This window comes from Sturnira hondurensis, unplaced genomic scaffold (genome assembly GCF_014824575.4).
Source record: "Sturnira hondurensis isolate 20B ecotype Veracruz unplaced genomic scaffold, ASM1482457v3 Scaffold0017436, whole genome shotgun sequence".
Taxonomy (NCBI): domain Eukaryota; kingdom Metazoa; phylum Chordata; class Mammalia; order Chiroptera; family Phyllostomidae; genus Sturnira; species Sturnira hondurensis.
In genome coordinates this window covers 11158137-11176670 of record NW_028090067.1, presented here as the reverse complement: position 1 = coordinate 11176670, position 18534 = coordinate 11158137, and the positions used below count along the sequence as shown (strand labels likewise).

At 46.6% G+C, this 18534-nt stretch overlaps 1 protein-coding gene across 2 annotated transcripts in view; it reads right to left on the bottom strand.

Annotated features, from left to right (window-relative positions):
- Positions 1-18534, bottom strand: part of CUNH12orf75 (chromosome unknown C12orf75 homolog) — a 66909-nt gene that overhangs the window by 10902 nt on the left and 37473 nt on the right. The window contains exon 6 of one of the 2 annotated variants that reach the window (XM_037068221.1): positions 7256-7619. The exons of the other annotated variant lie outside the window; for it this stretch is intronic. The gene's annotated coding sequence lies outside the window, so the exon portion shown is untranslated. Of the gene's footprint in view, positions 1-7255; positions 7620-18534 lie in introns of those variants that run through there. 2 annotated transcript variants of the gene reach the window in all.

Genomic DNA, 18534 nt, shown 5'->3' with positions numbered 1-18534 from the left:
ATAGAGACGTACACTAAAAGATTTACAGACGCAATGATATCTGGAACTTGCTTCAAAATAATAGTAGGAGAGAATACATGGAGGCATGGGTAAACAAGTCTGGCCATGATCGGATCCTTGTTGAGGCTGGGTGATGGGTACATGAAGATTTATTACCCGAGTCTCTATATTTTTGTGAATATTTGAGATTTTCCACAATAAAAGTTAAGAGAAAAACATGCGAAGGGGTCTAATTCGATGGGTGGGTAGTGGCAGAACAAGTCTGTGCCTCGCACCTTACGTTTAGATTAAGGCAGGATCTTAGCGGATGGTGGGGGCCCTCAACAGTGGGGAGGCCGTGCTAGGCAAATGGCCAGGCTCATCAGAGGGGTCCAGCAACAGCACTGATATGGGAGTACAATCCCAAGAACCAGACAGACCTGGCAAGAGGTGGGAGGAGACCAGCATGGTAGACATACAGACACTTGCTGTTTATGGTCGCCAGAGTGATTTCCAGACCCCACCCCCTGGCAGGCACAGGGCACTGAATGTACTGCCAACACTGTGTAGATTAATTCCAGAACTGGGAGAGCTTGCCAGTGAAGGTCCCCCATGCCTACAGCCGAGCTTGGCAGGAGAAAGGCAGACAGCAATCCTGCAGTGCCTTAACCCTCCAGGGAGAACCCTGAAACAATTTTAGGATTGAATGGGGGTGTGCATCACAGAAGGGTTTGGTGGCCCACGAATTCCCTTTCTGAGAAAAGCTCTCAGTCTCTCTGTGGTTTGGGCCGCCATGTTGAAGCCACGTGACTCCACCCCCTCTAGCCACAGCTGACTGAACCAAGAATGTACACCTAACCCAAGGAGGGGAAAATTCATAGACTGAGCTTAGCGCCTCCCACTCCTCATCAAGAGTTGGAACTAGGAAACTAAGAAACCAAGATTAAGAACTGCAAACCATACCACAAGTAGAGGCTCTGGACTTAAAAGGTCATTGTGATGGACTGAATTTTGTCTCCCCCTCCGCTCCCAACCAAAATTCATATGTTAAAACCAAATCCCCGATGTTTGGAGATAGGGCTCTTGGGAGGCGATTAGGTCAGGAAGGTGTAGCCTTCCTAAGTGGGACTGGTGTCCTTATCAAAGGAAGCCCGAAGAGCTCCCTCACCTCTTTCTGCTCCGTGAGGAAACAGTAAGTCAGCAGTCTGCTACCTGCAAGAAGGCCCTCACCAGAACCTGACCAGTACCCTGAGGTCTGACTTCCAGCCTCCAGAACTGTGAGAAATAAGCTTCTATTCTTGATAAGCGACCAGCCTATGGTCTTCCATCAGAGCAGCTGAACAGACTAAGCCATGTATTCCCACGGTATGCACACGGATGGGTCCCGGTTTACCTGCGTGACTCTGGGCAAGTGACGTAGCCTCCTTACACCTCAGTTCCCTAATCCGTGATGCGGGAAGAATGAAGGTAACTATATCAACGTGATTTTCATGAGAATAAAATGAAAATATAAAATATATATTAAAACTTTTATAACTATGAGTTCTCATGCTTATTTCTAGTAGAGTTAATGCTGTCCTTGGCTACGGCTACAGTTGGCCACTCGAGAGCAAGGGAAGCCAGTCACAAGGGACAACTAGTAGCAGCAGGGGTGGCTCACTGCCCAGCATCGGGCACTGTGCAAAGAAAGGACTTGACAAGTGTTGAGACCTCTCAACAAACCCAGGATCTGGCAATGCTCACTTATTAATGAGGAAACTGAGGCACAAGCTGATTGACGGAACACTCAGAAATCGGCAATGGCAGGAATGAATGTTGACATTCTGCCTCTGAGCCTGCACCCTTACCAGCTCTGTGACCACTTCGTTGTGCAGAGGGGGAAACTGAGGCTCAGAGACCATGCATCCCTGAGAAATGAGAGGAGGAGGGAACCCCTGCACTGCCTGGAAGCCGGAGGGTGTGATGTGGCCCTAAAGTCCAACACCACTTCCTGTGAGGCCCCAGCATCTTCATTTTACACTGAAACAGCCCGTTGTGGCCCTTGAGAGAGCGCCCCCATTTGAACAGACTCCTGTTCTTAGTTCTGAGGAGAACGACAGGGATCTTGATGTGCTCCCGTCAGCCACATTAGAATCTGAGTACTAGCCCTCTGCTCAAGCAGTTCTGGCGCCAGGAAAAACATCATGCAATGGATATTACAACTCAAATGTCTGCCTCCGCTAATGGCAGTTCATTCTGTTTCTGCCCCATCTAACGGCTGCTTCTATATGGCATCCCCATTAAGCAGAATAAACTCTCCACTCCGCTGAACAAAGGAGACCTTGACCGAGAGAGTGGTCAACATGTGGCCAGAACGAGATGTGGTGTGGATAATTCCCTTCTGAGAAAACATCCCTTCAGGCACGAGTCACAAAATAAACAGAGACAGGGAAAAACCACTAACAAGAGAAAAATTGGAAAGCCAAAATGCTAAGAACAGAACGAAAAGAGCTTTTTAAATGAGACCAGACTAAAAAATAAAGAAACTTTTCCTTTGCCCTGCCTGGTTTTTCCACCCACAACCTCCACCCCTCACATTTTTTAAAAAGTCATTAAAGAAAAACTATAAACTTTTCCATCTGAGACAAAAGTTGTTAAATGGAAAGAGAAAATGTAGCAGAGAATACCAGTTGTCCAATGTCTGCACGTCTGCAGCTAACTGGTCAACCTTGGCCATCTCGCAGGAAACCACCAGCCTGCACCCAAGAACCAACAACTGGGAAACTATATATAACTGCCCATAAAACTTGGAAAGTTGACACGGATTTTAAAACACAAAAGATCGGAGGGTGATCTTCTTTAAATAAAGCAACAGCTAGGAATAAAGAAGGCATACTGTTTGAGTTTACAGAGGGAAGTACTATAACTCCAAAATCAGACAGCTCTGGGACCATGTCAGGACACTGCCACGTAGCAACCAGTGACCTTGGGTAGTGGCTTAGCCTCTCAGGGCCTCTGTGTCTTCATCTGGACAGTGAGGGTGACAAAAATAGCACCTACTTCAGAGGGTGGGTATGAAGATTCATGCACGGTGGCATATTGGACACATCCCATAGACACTCACTGCCCCTTTTATAAGACATGCAATTCTATAATTTTATTGTAGTTATTATGACATGATTATAAGTAAGGTAACCAAAGTTGTGCCCTGCATTTATGTGGCCCTGGGCTCTATGGAAACCTCAAAAATGAAAGGGGATTATTCCCAGGTCCCCAGATTCCAGAATGTGGGCATTACAGAGAGCAAGGTGTGAGCTTCCACTAGAGCCCTTGGGTGCTTCAGGCGGCTCTCCACAGCAAGGGTGCTGCGAAGAGAGGGAGGGAGAATGGGGTGTGTGGGGGCGAGAGTTTATACTGGTTGAGCACATCCTCAGTGCCAGGAACTGGGCTGAGCATCGCACACGTGTGCAAGCACCCATGGGCATGCACGATCCCATTTAGTCCTTTCCATGAATCCTCACAGTGAATCAGGTACTATCATTGTCATTCTCCTTTCACTGGCAAGGAGGTTGAAATTCAGAGACATCCTGTGACTTGCTCAGGGCCACATATCCAACATGGGAAGGAACTGAGATTCCGACCTGAGTAGCCTTCATGACTCCACGGTACTGTCTTCTGAAACCACACGGACACCTCCCTTCTCCTGACCTCCGTTTGCTCCTCCGTGGAGTGGAATTTGCACTGAAGGCCTTTGTAACACTCCCACCCTGTGCTTCCGCATGTTTTGTCAGTGTCTTCTAGCCGGAATCACCTTTTCCAGGCAAGGGAACAAGGAGGTGGGCAGTATATGTCCCCTGGGCCCTTTCACAGCCTGATTGTGTCTAATTACAAATAAAACTGAATGGATGGTGAGGTTGTAGCCAGAACAACACACACTGTTCCACAAGGTGTCATGTCAATGTTGGCTTCCAGAGCAGAGCCATGAGGGGCAAGAGTCTCACCAGGGGCATGAATGCTGGCATTGAGCACCCTGAGTCCTCAGATGCCGACATAGACCCTGAAGCCTGTGAAGGACAAAGAGAAAACCACAGACAAATCACCTGGGTTCTACTGAGAGCCCCACGGAGCCTGAACTGCTGGAACCTACTCCCAGTAACTTCAAGGCATGATGAGAAGAAAGAAAATGAGACTGTGAATCAGGAAAGGAATAAAAAGACCTCAGTCTCCTAGGTACTATCTGCAAGGCTTAAATACATCATTTCCATTACTCTCCACTGCCAGCAGTGGGATAAGTCTCATGAGCTCCATCTCACAGGTGAAAAGGCTCAAGTTCAGAGACGTTAAGCAATATGCCCAAGGAAACACAGCGAGCAGAGAATAAAGCAGGAGAGCAACAAAGGGCAGCCTGATTCCATAGTCCTCACTGAAGCATCTCACCACCCCTCCCCTGGAAGAAGGATACTCACTCTGAAATGGTGGGCTAACTGCTAGAGGATCCCAGCAGAGGGCTAGATACAGGAAATATACTCAAAGCATTAGAAGAGACTGAATGCCCTGTGTGGTGGAGTTAGGTACCAGCAACTCCCATGGGGAATAGCCTGCGGACCCAGGAAGCAGGGCACCATTGCCAATAGAAATGACCGCCAGGACAACTGTACCCAACATGCCAGGGACAGGGAATGGAGAGCAGAAATGCTGGCTGGGACATCAGAGTAGAGGCTTCCCGTGTGACCCTCACACCCACGCGCACAAAGGCACACAGGCACACACAGTTGACACATCTCAAGAGGATGGGGTGTATAAAGCCTCCTCAGTGCAGACTTCCTTGGGGAAAGGTAGAGTTTGTTGAATAACCTGTGTTTGTGTTGTCACTGAAGTCCTGGTTGTAATGATCAGTGTTTTAAGTTCTTCCAGGTGGGAAAGCAATGCTTGATGTTGAGTGACCTGCTAAAACAGGAGTCCCAGAAAACTCACCTTAGGAGGGGGCTTGGGCCAGCAGACAGCCGCTGTTCCACTGCCCTCAGCTCCAGATTCTGTCCTGGCAAAAGGGTACCAGCATGGCAGAGGGGCCTCCTGGTGCTGTGGTTAAACAAGCCAGCTTTGGGATCCCCCTGCCCCGGGGTCACTCCTCTCCTCGTGACCTGAATAACTGCATGACCTCGACTAAACCACTTCACCTGCCAGGACCCCATCTACCAAATGGCAGTAACGGTCCTCAGCCCCCTGGGCTGGGGAGGGCTCAGTGACATAATGCACATACCCCACTTAGCTTAGTACCTGACCCAGAGTAAACACCAAGTAAAGGGCAGCTCTTATTTTCCTTGGAAGACACGACATTTTAGCACAGAAAACGATCAAGCCCATCACAGCCCCTAAAACAAGAACACCAAAAGCAGAAATTTCAAGATCGGTTGGAGATTAGAACCGACACACTCCTCGCATAAAAAACGGCCAGATGTTGAGGCTAGTGTGGGACAAAAGTGCTGATCCTAATGAACATAATATTCCCAATCATCGAGAGTGAACAACTCAGGCAAACATTTCCGGGGGTTCATTAGAACTCAGCAGGGTAACTGCCGAAAATTCAGAAGGAAGGACAGGAGTTCGCTGGCGTGCCCACGAGCCTGCCAAAAGCCTTTTCCAGCAGCTTGACTCCCAACCGCACATCCTTCATTGAAAAAAACACCATTGAAAACCCCACCTGAGAAGGCATCGGCCAGGAAAGTCGCTTTCCACAGATCAGCAAAGAGGAATCTAGTCTCTGCAGCCAAAGCCTCCCACTGCTCCTTGCACCAATTAGTAGAAACTCGGCCTTGATCTCAAAGCCAAAATAAACTGCTTCCTCCGTATCGTAACCTTCCACATATCATTACCATTAGTCATTATTGTTATTATCCTTGCTTCCTACTGGTAGAGTTCATCAATGTGATTATCTAACGAGCTAATTCATGTTTTCAGTTGTGTCTGTTCTACTGCATCATACAATTGTGGTCGGTGATTTCAAGCAAAGTATTTATTTCCACCTGGTTATGTTTCATGATTTTCTTCTTCCTTTTCATGTCTAGTCTAGTCCCTTCTCTATGTCCTGATCTTTGATGTATTGAACATCTTGGTTCTAATAAGAGATGTTTGCTTTGTGCGTGCATGGAGTCCAGTTTCTTGTCTTTTCTTTGGAGGTCATTGTACTCCTTAGGTTGTACTTTTGATTTCTTCTTATTTTGATCTGTGAGTTCATAGTCCCCCAGGTGTCTGTTAGGCTACCTACAGAAGAGCGGAAGGTCAAACCTGGTGTGGCAGCCTGGGTGCTTCCAGGAGAGAATGAGACAAGCCCTAGGAAGGAGACCTGGCAATCACTCCTCCTGGCCTCACCCACCAAGACATTCTTCTGGCCAAGACTTCACCTTCATGCCTTCAAAGACAAACCACATTGGCAGGAGTTTTGGAGAAATGAACCCCCACAGGAAGTCAATCGTCCACCTGTTTCCTCAACTCTTCACTGAGACAGGGCTGCTGGTTGGTCCTGATTGACACCTGCACCATGGTCTTGGCTATTGCCACAGTCTGGGGGCACACAATGATGGTCCTGAGTCAGTGGTGGAGGGAGACAAGGGCAGAAACGGAACCAGCTTTCTCTACCTTATCTGAGCCCCTCACCCAGGCTACAGACACCTCCATCGTCACTCACCCCACCCCTCTTCCTTCCCGCACCTGACACCTACAGCTCACAGTGTCTGCATAGGAAAGGCAGCCATTCCTGTGACTGGAATACTTATCCCTGTTACGATTCCGGTACTTCTGGAGAAAAAAAGGATATGTTAGGTGACTATCTTTCAGAAGCAACCCAAGTTAACCCATCAGGGGTTGCCCATGGGTGAACTCTGAGTCAACTTCATCTCCTTCACCAGGACTCAGAGTCCACTCTTCTCACTCTGGTCCCACTGATTCCCATCACCGGACACAGGACTCTCACCTGGTTCGTCAAATACCATAGTGTTGCTGCTAAACTGCACCATGAATGCATGAATGGGGGCATTGTCATGATGAAGCTGCCAATCACTGGCTGCCCACAGAATGTCCAAGCTTAATGCAAAAATTGTTGCAGATTTGTTGCTACTCGCTCAGTCATTTTTAAATGTGATAACCACACAGGACACATGCTCACTCAGTGGTGTCTACTGCCCCCACTGACTAGTACAGTGAAGTCATCATTATTTACACACGCACATTCCAGTCCACTCTCCTTGGCTGCCAGGTTACATCAACGTCAGGCAAACTGTTCTTGTTCTATTAGCAATGGCTGGACTTTTTCTGGACAGACCTCGTATATAATTCCACATTGAGGCAAGTGGTCCACGGCAAAGTTACAGAGTATTATACAAGAGTATGGGAGAGACTCATGCAGCCTGCAGAGGTCATGGATAATAACCGCATTTACCCCCGAGACTCTTGTGAGGATTAAATGAGACTGAGCCTGAGCAGGGCCTGGCAGGCAGCCAGAGCTCTATAAATGGTCGTCACTCTGTCATTCAGCCCAGTGAGGTGCCAGCCCTGGGGTGATGACCAGCATCCAGATGCCACGATTCCTGCTCGACACGCCATTCTGGTCCTACGTCTCTGTGGTTCATTCTGTCTCAGAGCTCCTGGGGGTGGGATACCAACTCCTGTCAGAGAACAAAGGGAGAGGACATGTGTGTAAACAGAGCCCATTAACGGAGGTTTCAGAAAAATACGCTATTGCTAACGGAAGGAAGCTAGTTCGTTTTCTTCATTGAGAGAGGGAGAGAACTGGTACTGAACAAATGAGCATGTCTGTCCCATGACCCAGGTAGTCTTGGTGAGAAGAGCTGTTTGAGCAACTTGGGTAAGAAGCAGCATAAATGAAAGCATCTCAATAAGCGTTCACAGCCCGCTGCATCCCCGCCTTGTGCTCCCATGAACCCATGCGTTCTCCTGAAGGAGACCTCATACCTGGCTTCCCAGCCCAGCTGAGAACCAACACAGACTGGTTAATGCAGAAGAAAAAAAAAATGGAAACTAACATTTCCTTCTCCTGGATATTTTTCTTCTTCTTTTTTCCATTCAATCCAGAGAAGGATGTCTGAGTCTTACAATGTCAAGTTAGGAGAGCTCTGAGATCATCCCATATAGCCATCTTCAAATAATTTTTAGCAAGAAAACACTTTTGTCAGATGAAATTTTATCCAAAATCCTAATGCAGAAAATGGGGGGATAAAGTACTATTTTTTCATAGAACTGTATCATTTTCTCCCTTTTTTAAGACCTTATTTATTTTTAGAGAGAGGGGAAGGAAGGGAGAAAGAGAGGGAGAGAAACATCAATGTGCAGTTGCCTCTCCACAGCCCCTACTGGGGACCAACCCAGGCATGTGCCCTGACTGGGAATCGAACCAGCAGCCCTTTGGTTCACAGGCCAGTGCTCAGTCCTCTCGGCCACACCAGCCAGGGCAGAATTGTTATCATTTTCGTTTCAAGTTGCCTGTCACTGAGTTTCACTGAGGTTCCTTGGATGGATCCCAAAAGCACACTGTGGAATTCTGCACAGCGCGGGCCAGTTCAGATCCATATCGGCTTCAGCATCTAATTGCTGTTGTGGCTGCTGCTACTGCACCGTTTTAAGGAAATTCTTATTTTCATAAGCAGGCAATTTGCCAGTAATTACAATTACAATTTTCCTGTACCATTTATGTTGCTAATGAGAGAAATTCAATTCAGTTTAGATTAAGGAGAGGGGAGTGGAGGGGAGCATTTCTCAGCTCACATAAGGAAAAGTCAGTAGAGGGCTTGCAGAGCGTCAGCCGGGCAATGCCCCCACCTCCCCTCCCTACACTGCTGGGGAGCCTCCCCGAACTGGGGGGAGGGTGGACCCAGGAGTTCTAAGCTTTTTTTCTTCTGGAAGAAAAAAAATGACTTTTATCTCCTTGAAGTTCTGGAGAAAATTCCAGAGCAGACACCAAGAGGGCAGTCTCAGGACATATGTCCTTTGCAGGAGGGATGACTACAGGTAAGGAAAAGGTGGGCTCGTACGGACCAGGTTAGGGTCATCTTGCCACCTTGGTGGTTGGGGAGCATACAACTTCAGCACCTTCCAACCCGGGGGGAATCGAACGCCCATGGGGAAGGCAGCTCCCGTTAGCAAAACAAAGGGGAACAGGGGATATTTAACAGTTTTCACAGCCCACTTTGCATTCTCAGTACAATGGAACAATCCAGATCTTGAGAGGTAGCAGGACTTTTTGGGTCTGATGATGAATAGCTAGCACTAACCGTTGTTCACATTTCATAATCAAGTGTTATCTTAGGAGAGATTTGATGGACGAGGCCTCCATCCAATTTAAATTTTCCTTCTTTTGGAAAGAAGTATTCCAAGTCATGAAAGGCAAGGGCCTACACCCAAGATTGCTCTATCCAGCAAAGCTTTCATTTAGAATGGAAGGGCAGATAAAGTGCTTCTCAGATAAGGTCAAATTCAAGGAGTTCATCATCACCAGGCCCTTATTATATGAAATGTTAAAGGGACTTATCTAAGAAAAAGAAGATAAAAATATGAACAGTGAAAGGACAGCAAACTCACAGTTACTAACAACCACACCTAAAACAAAAGCAAACTAAGGAAAAAACTAGAACAGGAACAGAACCACAGAAATGGAGATCACATGGAGGGTTAGCAACAGGGGAGTGGGAGGGGGAGAAGGGGAAAAAGGTACAGAGAATAAGTAGCATAGATGGTAGGTAGAAAATAGACAGGGGGAGGGCAAGAATAGTATAGGAGATGTAAAAGCTAAAGAACTTAAGACACATGGACATGAACTAAAGGAGGGGAATGTGGGAGGAAGAGGGTGTGCAGGGTGGAGGGGAATGAAGGGGGGAAATGGGACAACTATAATAACATAATCAATAAAACATACTTTTTAAAAACCTTGGAAAAGAAGTAAATAAATAAATTTTCCTTCCTTTGGAAAATCAAGGCACTCTTCAAATATATCTTGAAACATCCAAAGATGTGTGCAATTAATTGTCTGACATTTCTATTCCTGTTCTATCAGATATTCACAAAGCACTTCAAAACTACCTAATTTATTTTGTTTTGAATGTTGAGTCCAAAATGTAGTCTTCCAATCACTTGAAGGAAGTTTCAGCAGTTCCTCTAGGCCTGGCTATGATGAGCCCGGCACTGCCATATTGAAACAATTCTGCTTACTAAAGCCAGAACTGTAACAAAAACTTAAATACATAAATGATCTATGAAATTATATTGTCACAACTCAGCATGTTTTATGTTCGGCTGTTACTACCCAGCTGATCTATGAAGTTACGACAGAGCCGCACCAGCCCGTACTTGGGAATGGCCTGCACATGTGTTATAAGAATGTATACATTTGCACAGTTTTAAGCAAGTAGTTGAGTGCTGGCCTAAATTATTTCTAAATATTAGTGTAACACCCCAGCCCCACAAGTCAGCAAGACTTCCACAAGAATTTTAAATATATGCAGAGCTCTGGGCCAAAGTGTGCATAAACCGCAACATAAGCAAAACAGGGGTGGGTGTTCCCCACTTGCTACATTGTGGTACATAATGCATTCGAGTCTGTGTTGTTTCCACAGTTCTTTTTAATCAATTTTATTGAGGCATAATGAACATGCAGTAAAATGTCCCCTTCTCAAGAGTGTATTTCAGTGCATTTTCTAAATCAGTAAAATTAATTTTTAAAATGATATTCTAGACTATAATCTTCAGCATTATTAACATTGGATTTGATGTTTCCTGCCTTAAAAATATCCTCCCTGGGATGAACGTGAGCAGGTATTTTTAAATATTAGAAACCTACAATAAATAAAACAGTTGGAACCGGAGCATCACGTTAGTTTGCTGGGGTCGCCTTCACACAGCGCGGCAACCTGGAGGAACTTACCGTCTGACAGGCCTGGAGGCTGTGAGTCTGAGATCAAGGCCGTGCTACTTCCCAGGCCTTTGGGGAAGGGTGCGCCCGGGCCTTTTCCTGGCCCTTGGTGGTTGGCCAACCATCCTAGGCTCACAGATGCACCCTCTCCTCATTGCGTACAGATGTCCTCCCTCTGTGCCTGGGCCCGAATTTCCCCTTTTCATGAGAACACCAGTCACACTGAATTAAGACCCACTGTAGTGACCTCATTTTAACTTGATTACCTCTGTAAAACCCTATTTCTAAATAAACAAGGCCACATTCTGAGGTACTGGGGGTTAGGGCTTCAACCCGTCTCTTTCGTGGGATGCAGTTCAACCCATAAGCACCAGGAATGACAGATGGCATTGAACTAGAACTGAAACTTTCCAGTGCCTGGTTCTAGTCCCTGAGCAGGTCTTGCTGTCCTGGGTGGTGGGGTGGGTTGGAGTCTATACAAATACTTCAGCATCCTTTCAAACAAACTCACTTTTTTACAAAAACTGGCTTGAGTTGACTTCCTTATAATCATTTCAGAAGCCAACGACCTTCTTTCTGGATATTCCTTCTCACAGAAGTTTATGTGTTCTTCATTTAAAAAAATAAATAACTGTCCCATCATCCCGCCTCCTCAATTACATCTGGTCTCTCACCTCTACCTGGAAGTAGGTTACTTGAAGTCAATTGGTTCCTTCTGCATCGCCCATCATTCTGGGCGGCCCAGGAGGAGTGATCGGTCACAGGAGAAGCTGTCCTTCAGGGGCCACTAGGAAGTCTGCAGAGCCAGCTAAGATCACAGCTATTTTAAAACCCAGACATCAAAGTATTTGGATGGGATCCAGAGTTTCCTGCATCCCTGCGACCTCTCTTCCAGAAAAGACTCAAATTGTGGGCAGGAGGGAAAATCACCTTAATTAGACCTCCAATTCTCAGATCTGCTATTAGACTCCTTCCTCCAGGAGGGGGAATCTTGGAAGCTGGCTTAGTAAAATATTTTTCTGAAAACCGGTGAATCGGAGGGCAGTGCTAAAACCAGACAAAGCACGTTTGAAGCCAGAGGCTGGCTCTCTCTGCCAGGGTTCCTCTCACATTGCCCAGCTCTGCTTTTCAAATGGTAACAGTTGCTCCCACCTATTGGACGCTTACGTGTCTTGTGTATGTTCAAAATGACTCCCATGATCACATTATCGAATTCTCCCAACATCCCCATAACATAGGTTCTATCATTACTCCCATTTTGCATACGAGGAAACGGAGGCTCGGGGAAATTAAGTCAATTGCCCCAGAGCACACATTTGGGAAGTGACTAAGCTCAGATTTGAACCCAGGCTTGTCTGACTCCAGAGTCTGTGCTCTGGGAATCCTAAGCCAAAATGTCTAAAGCCAGGGGGCGAGAACAGAAGCAGGGGGCACAGGTCAGGGGGGAGACCTGGGGAGCGGTCAGCAGAACGGGGCCCCTGAGCTTGCGGTGCTTCATCTGAGAGAGGCACAGCTCCGTGGGCATGCGGCCCAGGGCAGCCACGTTGTCCGTTTTCAAAGAGAAGCTTGGAATCTGGATTTTATATGAAATCGCCCAACTTTTCTATGTCGGGAACTGCTTCCAATAGTTTTAGGGAAACTTTGTGCCAACAGAAGAATTGGCACCGGGGTGGGGCGGTCCACTCTTAGGTAGGAACTCTTTCCCTCCAGTCCTTCTGTTTCCTGTGGGAGAGACTCGAGACTACACCCAACCTCCAGTCTTTCTCCTCTGATTGGTGTGATTCAGGAAAGGACCTGCACTCAGCTCAGCTCCTTCCTCCTCAGGAGCCAGCCTGGCTGCGCAGGGGAAGCATGTCATAGGCTGGGTGGGAAGGTCCATCTGCTCAGGGTTTGTGATGCACCCACAAACCCTCTTCCTTGCGAACAGAAAGCCGTGTTCTCCTCGGTGCATCAGTTTCCTGTGGCTGCTGCAATAAACAACCATAAAAAGGGTGACTGAAAACAATAAGAGTTTCTTCTCTCACAGTGCTGGAGGCTGGACATGCACAATCAAGGTGTCAGCAAGGCTGTACTTCTTCTGAAGGTTTTGGGGAAGAAAACCTCCTTGCCTCTGCTGGATTCTCGTGCCTTCTGGCAGTCCTTGGCATCCTTTCTCTTGTAACTGCATCACTCCAAGCTCTGCCTCTGTCTTCACACCGCCTTCTCCCTGTGCATCCCCGAGTCTGTGTTCTCTGCTCATAAGGAGGACATCAAAGGTATTCGACTTGGGACTCACTTCGTCCTGCATGACCTCATATAAATTCATTACATCTGCAAAGACCCCATCACTAGTGTCTCCACTTGACAAATTAGGAAACTGAGAGAAGTAAACCGTTCAAGGTGCACAGGTAATAAGTGTGTATAATAATAATTCTAATGTAATAAGGCAGGACATAAACTCCCTGCTATTGTGAAGACACTGCTGACGAATCCTGGATTCCATGAATACATTTTTCAAAGTAAAATATGGATTACTCCCTCCCACTGGCGTTAAAGGAAAAATGAAGCTGCTATTAAAGCTAATTCCACTAGGGGGAAGTAGACACATGCCTTTCGACACTAGCCCGTGGAATTTTTTTTTTTTAAATATTAAACACAAAGTTTTATCACATATTCTATGCAGATTGTGAAGGAAGAAATTAATCCAAACTAGTTTTCTATTTTCTTACTACTTTGAATATAGAATATTGTTGCGAGAATTAAATACATATGCAAAGTGTCTCAGAAACTGTCAAGCAAATGAAAGGGCTTCACACCATCAACATTCAAGAAACCATTGTTGCTCCTTCCTTTGAACCAGACACTGCACTGTTGCCAGGGGTCAGGGTGCACCGGGCCTGATGGTCCCTGATGAGGGACAAGGACCGGCCATGCCCCTGTAGCATCGTACACTCACGCTTATTCTGTGTGAAAAGGTCATAGAGATGGTTTGGGCACAAGGTGCATGGTAGCTTGGTCTGGAGTGGGGGCAAGAAGTGGATAATTCAGAATATATTTGGAGCAACTGGATGAGCCTGAATTTGAAAAACAATGTGTTAAGTGCTATGTTAGAGCCCAGGAGTGGAGGGGTGCAGGAGAGGGAGTGAGCGATTTTGCCTGGAGAAATGGGAACTCAGCTTTAACATGAAAAAGAGCTTGCAAGTCCGATGGGCAGAAATGGAGAAGTATTCCGAGAAGACAATACTCTGGACTGAGGTCCCAGGACATGGAGTGTCTTTATGCCTTTGGAAAAAGAGAAGAGGATACCCAGCAAGATCCATTGGATGAGATGCAGGAGAAGGGAGGGACCTCTGCCCCCTAACCCCCAAGTATTAAACACCAAAGACAGGTGGGAAAATAGTTTCTTCCCTAGGGACACGACCTCCTTTGGTCCCTCCTCCTCAGTGTGCCACCCCATCTGCCTATCAGTGTCTCTAGACTCGCTGCTCTATTGCTATCGGCTTTGTTTACATGGGAATCTGTGCTTGTGAGAATTCGGTTATGCAACCCATTTCCTACTGCGTGGCACTTCTCATACAGCCCTCATTCAGGGCTCGGCCTGAGTGGGTTTCAGGACAACAAACAATCCGGGCCTTCCTTCCTCTCTCTCTCTCTGTCTAGCTACTCCTAGCTACTCCTTTTCACTCTCCTTCACTGGTCCTTCCTCATTTTCTGGACTCCAGACTGAGCGGCCAGGACTCGGCCCCCTGCAATCTCTTCTCCATCTGTTCACTGTGCTGGCAGTCCCCCCACTCTGTGGCCGTGAACACCACCTGCACGCAGTTACTTTTCGTGTGTGTGGCAAGATCTCTTGAAGTCTACTCTATCAGCGATTTCCAATCATCAATGCAGTACTATTGACTATAGTCATATGCCGTACATATGATCCCTATCCCCCCCACACTGTCCCAACCCCTGGAAACCACCATTCCTATGAGTTTGTTTGTTTGTTTGTTTTAAGATTCCACACCTAAGTGATATATAGTATTTATCTTCCTGTCTGGTTATCAGATAATTAGATACCTTAACTTTGAGATGCTTCTTTAACCTCAAAGTGGAGACATAGAACAAGATGTCAGGAGGGAAGTGATAGCTAAAGATATGTATGTATGTATATATATATATATCTTATATATATAAGATATTCCCTGATCATCCTTTTCAGGACTGAAATTGTACTACCCACTTTCCCAACTAGCTCTCTGTTTGTACTTCTCTGGTATAGTTTCCCCCTAGAACCTGTTACCCTGACAACTGCACACATACCATTTGTTTAGTGTGTCTCCCCTCTGTGAAACAGAAGCCCCACAAGGTCAAGGACTTTTCTCTGCTCTGTTCACTGCTACATCTCCAAGGCCTAACACAGCAAGCAGACACTCAGGAAATAAGTATTGGATCAATGAGTCAAAAAATGAATGATTTCTCTAACAATCTTAGAACAGAATTAGATTTTGTCTCATTCATTGAAAACTTCCAAGGTGAACAAAACACAAATGACTTGCCAAAGGCCTTAAAAATTGTCCCAAAGACATTTCTGCTCTAGAGGAGATAGCAGTTGCCCCAGAAGTTTGTCCCACTCTGGGAGAGTCACACATTTGTCTTCATACCAACCTAAGGCCACACCATACAATGGGTCCCTGGGACCAATTCTAAGAATGGAAAAGAATATGTAAGGCACCTGCCTCCTAAGGAGTCCACAGTACTCCAATATTAAACATTTAGAGACCATGTGAAACATATAATTGAGTGCTAAATTATCTGAGTGTTAGACTCCAGTGAAAGAAGTTTGTCTTCAGTTAATGGAGTGGTTTTTGTGGAGAGAGAAATGGGAGAAATAGGTGACGCCACAGGATGTCCTCGACATTACCGAAAACCTGATTTCTTAGCAGCCGGTTCTACCTGCTGCCGGGAAAGGCATGGCCCTGCATTATCGGAATGCTTCTCCTGTTCCTGGTGGAATGTTTCATTTGGAACAAATTCCTGCTTTTTTCATCTTCCCTGACTCTCTGTGCTGGTTTCTGTGCTGTGGAGAGAACCACCAGCTCTCCCAATCCCGAAGGTGTGCTGCCGTGGGGGAGACAGTCCGTGTCACTCACCTCCGCCCTGGCTCTTGGTTGTTTCCCAAACCCAGGAAGGTGCGCCACAGATTAACTGGAAAGCCCCACCATTGCAGAACAGACCCGCATTCCCGAGGCCTCTTACAGACCCCGTCAACCAGAGTTAGAAGGGGCAGGAGGAGCAAACCTTCCGATGGCCCCCAGCAGGTGGGTACCTGGGAAGACCCGGCAGGATGGATCCAGGACTGCTTCACTCCCGATGGCTTCCCACAGACTGCAGGTCAGCAGGGCCCCTGGAACTCCCTACAAGCTCACCTGCCACCCCATTCCTCACTTCCACCCAGCCTGGATGAATTTCTAAGTAGTTCCCAGGACGCTTCACGGGCCCTCAGGGCTCTGTGTCTTTGCACCTGCAGTTCTCGGCCCAAAGCTTTGCTACTCCTGCCTAAAGCTCACTAACTCCACTCTCCTTTGACTCTGTAGGGGACTGCAGCGGGGGTCTTTCCTAACCCACCAGTCTGACGGAGGTGCCCGTCGATGCTCCCAAAGTAACCGCGCCAACTTTGGACAGCACTGTGTTCATTCCAGGCTACCCCTGCTATTCTAAAGAGCTGCGAATGCAGGGCCTTTCAGCTGTCCCCTGGTGGTTAGTGCCCACTGGGCACAGCAGGAAGTCAATTGGCCATGGTCGATAAATGACTGAACGTCAGAGCTGGGTATCAGAACACAGTCTATGAAAAGCACACCATTCTGCACTGTTGGAGTTTCTCATGTACATTACATAAACATAAGCAAATAAGATGTAAACTACCTCCCTGGGAATGAGTTCCTTACATTCCGTTTTTACTCCTGAAATCATTACCCCAGGCATGGCTACAATGCAACTACACAAAGCTCCCATTTCCCAAAGTGAGCCTGTGTGATCTCCCTCTTCAAGCTCTTACCAGCTCGGCAGCTCAGAGAGGCAACTTCCCCTTGGTACTGACTTGGTGCCTGTGATCCTCTCGCCCCCTCTCTCTGGAGCCTACGCCAGACCGCTTCTGCAAAAACTCTCAGCTCACTGGGCCAGGGCATCTTTAATTGTAAAGCCCCAGAAGTTGCTTGTACTTGCCGAATCCAGATTTCTACACGCCGGGGACTCAAAGGGTTTTCCCAAAACTAAACTCTAGTCTTGTCTTTTAACTCATCTAGGAATAAATGTCTCCTGGCTCAGGTTTCTTAAGAAAACCTTTTCTAATAAGATGACTTTGTTCATCAGAAAGTCTCTAAAATCCATCCCTCTCTTACCTATTTTTAAACAATATTCTTGAAAATAACCAACATTGTTTGAAAAGTCATGAACTTAAAATGTGGGCATTTTTAAGACTCCCTTTTCTTTGGACAGATCTCTGCTCTTAGCCTCTCAGTCCAGAGTCCCAGTACCCAATAAAGGTTACAATCATTAGTTTTAGGACACAGGTTGGTGGGCCACAAGCATGATTAACGTACAGCACACAGTAGGTTCTAAATTTAAATAATGTCTGGGTGACAGAAAACATTAAGGCTTATCATAACATGGAAGAGAATGAAACATGGTCAAGTTTTAGGAACGTTTTAACTAACTTTGGAACTGGAACTTTATTTTGCAGGTCTGCTTGCTATTAAAGTCAATGTAAGGAGGGGAGGGGGCAGGGAAAGCGTGGGGTTTGTCAGGAAGTAACCTGGAAAAATTGCCCAGGGTCAAAGTTCAAACAATTTGCACAGAAAAAAATGGTGATAAAACGATGATTGGATCATAACCTAAAGAACAAAAAGAATACCTGTGAGTCCATATGGTTAGAAATCAATGATCGGATACATAAACAAACAGGGAACAGATGAATACTCCTTGGAACAGAATTCCAAATAACAGTGCAGACCGCCCCCAACAGCCCAGGGATGATAATATCGCAGGCAACGCCCAAGGACGGGGGCTCATTCAGCGGGCAAACCTTCGAAGAGAAACAGGGCGTTGGCAGAGTCTCAAAGTACCTCCCCGAAAACACTTACTACTGTGCTGCTTTTAACCAATGTCCAAAAATTCCTCGATACTCTTTCCTTCAGGAGGTAGTCCTTAATTCTCTTCTTTGAGTGTGGTCCAAAACTGTGACTCACCCATGAGGAACAGAGGGTGGGAAAGAAAAGCTGGAGACCTGACCACGGGGAGATGTGGCAGACGCCCCCTGCCGAGGGGCCATGGTCAATGCCACCAGTAACAGTCATGTTGATCTCATGAGATATTAAGGTACAATGGGATGAGGATATTCTTTAGCCCACCAACCTGTGTCCTTTAGCCCCCAAAATCTATAGCCCCAGCCTAATCATAAGAAAACATCAGACAAATCCAAGTTGAGGGAAATTCTTCCAAATACCAACCAGTAGGCTTCAAAAGCGTCCTGATCATGGAAAACAAGGAAAGACTGAAAAAACACCAGGAAGAGGAGACTAAGGAGACAGGACTACCAAACATAACAGAATCTCGGATTGCAATGGAATCTCGGATTGGATCCGAAATACAAAAAGGACGTCGATGAAAAAATGAACAGAATCCAAGTAAAGACGGTG